Here is a 5,500-nt window from a genome sequence, read left to right as displayed (position 1 = left end):
TTTGTAGGTCTTCTTGATATATTTGATTATCAAGAAGAGAGGGTTTTGATCTCTTTATAAATATCCCATAAATTTCTGATATATTGAAGATGCCTCTTTAAAGGGATATTTTGCCCTTTAAATAGGTATGAATTAGGGTTTAGGGTAAAGTAGCATTCAAGAACTCCACTAAAATTGAGATTCATCTTTCAGAGTCATATAAAATTTAGATGTCTACAAATGTCCCCTACTTCAAGGTTTGTTGGAGTGTAGACTTGATGAAACTCAAAGACGAGTCTTGAAGTACCCATAGGCTTCCATCTTTACAGTCCTGCCACCAGAGATTTGCATATTTGATTTATGAGAGGAGAGATGAAGGGCAGATTTGGTCTCACTGGGTGTGTCAATTTGTTTGCAACAAATTTATACAGTGACAGAAATAAATTGCATTCACAAATAAAAATATGAAGAAACATAAATTTTTATTAATAAACGATTGTGGGTACAAATCTATTCCTCCCTTGATTCTTCACTCTTGATTTTCTCCGTAATTCGAGGACTATCAGTAGCATATTTCTCAAATGAAGGCATATTTGAATTTGATATGAATTTTCCTATAATTTGAGGACCGTTAGTGACATATTTCTCGAATGTAGGCATATTTAGATTTGATATGAATTTCTTTATAATTCGAGGGTCGTTAGTGGCGTATTTCTCGAACATAGGAATATTTAGTTTGAACTTTATGAATGAAGGGTTTATGGATCTTCTTGATATATTTGATTATCAAGAAGAGAGATTTTTGATCTCTTTATGAACATCCCATAAATTTTGAGATATTGAAGATGCCTCTTCAAAGGGATATTTTGTCTTTTAAATAGACATGAATTAGGGTTTAGGGTAAAGTAGCCTTCAAGAACTCCACTGAAATTGGGATTCATCGTGTAAAGTCACACAAAATTTAGATATCTACAGCGTCAACTTTGAGGAGCTTCCCAATTTTTCGACCCACCCTTTCTAGAATATGCAGACCGTAGAATTCAGTGGATAGCTCAAGTAATGATCCAGATAGCAATAGAATAGATCGGGGTATCACTGGGAATAAAATTTGGTTCCCATCTCCGAACAAACAAAAAACTCTCTGCTATAAACGAGGGGCCCTTACGAAGAGCTTTAGCCTGACTTTTTGGGCTCTTAAATTTCATTGTGAAAAAGTCGAACCCAAGATCAATTAGACAGAGGGGCTGGAATAATTTCCACAAGGCTTTTAGCTTCGTCTTGAGGTATTGATGGGTAAATTTACTCCCAAAGGCCTTGATTATGACTGAAAATTGTCATGGAGCATAAAGGCGATTCCTATCTTCCATCGATAAATTATCTAGATCATCCTCTAGGTCCTTAGAATCATTTTCCACAGAAACGCAGTCCATAGAAAGATTAGGGGTCGAGATCCTATTGAAGGCTATATCTCGGTAAGAGGGTTTAAAGTCTATCATTTGGATATCCAAAGAAAGATTAGTGAAGTGGATTATAGGAATCTAGCGAAAAGAAAAGAGAAAGAAAACAGTGAGTTGGTAGGAATATCTAGAGAGGGACGGGACTCTCTCGCACTAACCCATTATATCCTGCCTAAAAAATAGTTCTAATTTATAACTATATATAAAAGAGAATATTGTACTTTTGGTAGTCCTCACAAAGGTATTTTCGATATTTTAAGTTTTTTTTAACAAATAAAGTTATTACACATTGCAAGTGATGGTGGTTTTCTCTTATGTATTTTCATTTTTGCCCTTATTGTTCTTGTTAAGATCATTGCACTTGAATTTTTGTAATTGGATTCTTCTTTCCACTTATTGATTATCTTTTAATTAAAACTCCTTTCATTTTAAATCAACAATCACTTTAACTCAAAAAAAATCATGATAACTTAATACAAAATTAAATTTGTAATGATTTCAACTGCTACCTTATAGATTTTTCTAATATTATATTCAGTCGTTCAAAAATATATAATAAATAGGATAACTAAATAAATAATATCTTGTATTTATTATTTTCTTAATGGACATGAAAAAAGATAAAAGAATAATTAAAATGGGGCGAATAAGACATTCTTTTAAGGGGCGTATAAATAAAATACATGACAAATAAATAGATTAAATGGAATAATATATTAATGTTAGTTTTATTATCATTGAATATTCTTATAGATCATTATTAAGTTAATTTATATACTGACTCTAAATTAAGGTTATAATTATTATAATATAAATTTGAAGTCATTGAAATATTTTGTTTCAGATAATTCTATAAGATGAAAAAAAATATGTCTCAAAACTCTTGCCACTGAAATCATGAGAGAAACTAAAACTCAATAAATATTAAAATAATTTATTTCTATTTATAATTAAAGAATTACGTATTCACAAATTTATAAAAATATCAATATTTTCTATTTATGATCTTCTTTGAATCCTAATTATTACATATCTTAAATCAAATTATTTTATAAAATATAAAATTACTTGTAGCATTTGGGCATATTATAATACTCCGATAATACTTTCTTCCTCACAAATTATTTTTTTATTTAATATTATTCAGTTATATGATTAAATATTTTAATAATTATGAAAATTTATCAACAAAATATGTTTAATAAACCATTTAATTATATTAATTATAAAGTAAAAAATTTAATATAAATTATATTTTTAAATTTAAATTCTTATTTTTATGTCACTACTAGGAACCTCTTACACTCGTTAAATAAAATTAAAATTGCTTTAGAACCACTAGTCATGGTTGAAAGTGAAATAATTACACCAATGGAAAGATAATCTTATGGGTCTTTTTATTAAAAACTAAGAAAAAGGGAACCAATTTACATTTTTGCCTAACTTTGTTTTTTCCTGCTATTTATTTTGCTGATATTGATACCAATTTATTCTATATGGAAATAATACTATAAAGAGCTGGTTGGTTAACAAGTTCAACATCTTTTACTAATATAATCATTCAATTAGAAAAATAGATCCTAATCGAGTCGTCATGAAAAAAGGAACAAATAATCCTCAATACTTTTCCCCAAAATTAATAAAGAAAATATCAAACTAAATTGGGTAGTTTGATTTTGTAGATTGTTATAAATGTTATTTTGGTTACATTATATGATCTTTAATTTTTCCACAAGTGCTAATTAAAATTAACACGTGAGATATGTAAATAAGCATATAATATTTTTATAGAATTATTTTTTTCTATAAATTATGAAAAGGTATAAGAGATCATTTTCTCGCTAGAACAGTAGCAACTAGTAACTCTCATTCGAGAGGTTACTAGAACTTATACTTGTGACGTCAAAAAATAATAGTTTAATTTGCAAATTCTCGTAGCATTTAAAAAAAAAATCGTATCTCAACGACATGTGATATAGACTATCTATTCTATACCATTTGAATTCATTATCTACGATTTACAATAATGACTTTACCATTATTCTCATACTTTTCTTAATATTTGTGACCTGCTAATATATATCCCATTGGAAACTAGTTTTTACCAATTTTCAATCGATGTGATGTTACCGAAAAAAAAATCTGTGGCAACTCAAATTCATACAATGTAAGCCTTAGAATTAGTACAGAACGATCTTATATGACAAGGTTAGCATTGTCCATAAAATTAAGTTTTATTATGAAACCTCGAATATACATTTTCCCTTTAATTTTCTTTTGTCCATTTGTGTTAATTAATTAAATACGATAAACACATTAATTATGACATATTTACAAGAAAGAGAAAACAATTTCCTTTTTTTCGAGTTTTTCAAAGGGAAAAGGATACTTTCTAGCACTTTTTAAAATAAATAGCCCAAGTTTGAAAATTTTTCAAAAATTGGTCAGTCGAATATATTATTTTTACTTTATAGTCATTTCATAATTTGGGTCATTTTAGCCTACATAGTCCATATACAGTTCATATATAATACTGATACAGTCTATATACAATACTGATACAGTATTCAACTTGGGCAATTCGGTCCTCTTAAAAATATTTCAATTTTTTTTTGCTATAAATTTTTTAATTGATCAAATATTCTAGCTTTTTTTCCATTGTTTAGAAATAATAATTAAATTTTATAAAAACAATATAACTGTTAAATCGAATATGTATCTATATAAGATATATGTATAGAAATTATATAGTTCTATTAAATATGTATATGTATAAAATATATATAAAAAATATATAGAAAGTGTATGAAAATTATATAATTGTTTTATAAAACGTGTAAAAAAAAGTACAATTATTGTATAAATTATGTATAAAAAGTGTATAATTTTCGTATAGAATATTTATATGTATAAGATTTGTATAGAAACCATATAAAAAGTATGTAGAAACGAAACAAGTCAGTAAACTGAAATGGTTAGAAAGTGAAATTTAAATTCTATGGCCATTTTCATAAAAATAGTTTAGTTTAAAGTGTCATTTCTATCATTTTTCCTTTTACAAATGGTATACAGTATCGTATTAGAATTCAATTTTTTGGAGCTTTGTAATACAAGGCCCATTTTAAAAGACGACGTTTCCAACACTATTTTGTCCATTTTCAAAAATTCAAACTCGAAATTAATGTCGCCATAATCCATGTTGATAAATAGAAAATATTTCGTGTATATATATCAATTCATTTTGAGAGTCCACTACATGAATACTCCCTGCAGTCACTTTACTTGTTAATTTTTTTTATTTTTTATTTTTTTTTTTAGAGTTCACTACATGAACTTTGATTAATATTTTAATATATATATTTTTTGTCATATTAATACGAGAAGAATTATAATCTATATTTTTTATATAATTTTTAAACATTTAAATTTTAAATATTAAATTAATTTAATTTAATATAATTTTGTAAGTTAATCGATTTGAATCTCGTGAAGCGAATGTAACAAGTAAAAATTAATGTAAAGGATAAAAGAATACCCTATCACACCTACCAAATAAATTAAATAAAAACAAAAATAATTTTGGTTTTTTTATTTTGTGTTGTTGCGGGTTGGGGTTTGGAGGGGACAGGGAGGACGGGGTGGGGCGTGGGGGGTTGATTCACGTAAAGGATTTTTAACCATCAAACGTGAGGGGTCGGTGGATATGCAAATCTTTTCACACAGTGGTGGTTTTCTTGCACATCCAAATACTCACGAATAATAATATGGACTAAATCAAAAGGATTGGAATAATATGGGCTAAATCAAAAGGATTGGTGTGGTGGTTCAGTACCTTAATCCTTAAGAAAGAGGTTGGGGGTTCGATTTCCACCTCTGATGAATGGAGAAAATTTTTTGGCCAGTTCCCTGCCGCTTAGTGCGCTGACCGTAGAACGAAAAATTAGTCTCACGGCTACTGGCTGTGAGAATATCTTGGGAAACAAAAAAAAAATAATATGGACCAAATGCTCTGTTCAAGTTAAGAAACTTGTGTTAAAGTAGAAGGATTTTTGACAGAAATGCTT

This window comes from Capsicum annuum, chromosome 5 (genome assembly GCF_002878395.1).
Source record: "Capsicum annuum cultivar UCD-10X-F1 chromosome 5, UCD10Xv1.1, whole genome shotgun sequence".
Classification (NCBI taxonomy): Eukaryota; Viridiplantae; Streptophyta; class Magnoliopsida; order Solanales; family Solanaceae; genus Capsicum; species Capsicum annuum.
The sequence above is the reverse complement of the archived record's forward strand: the minus strand, read 5'-3'. Positions refer to the sequence as shown.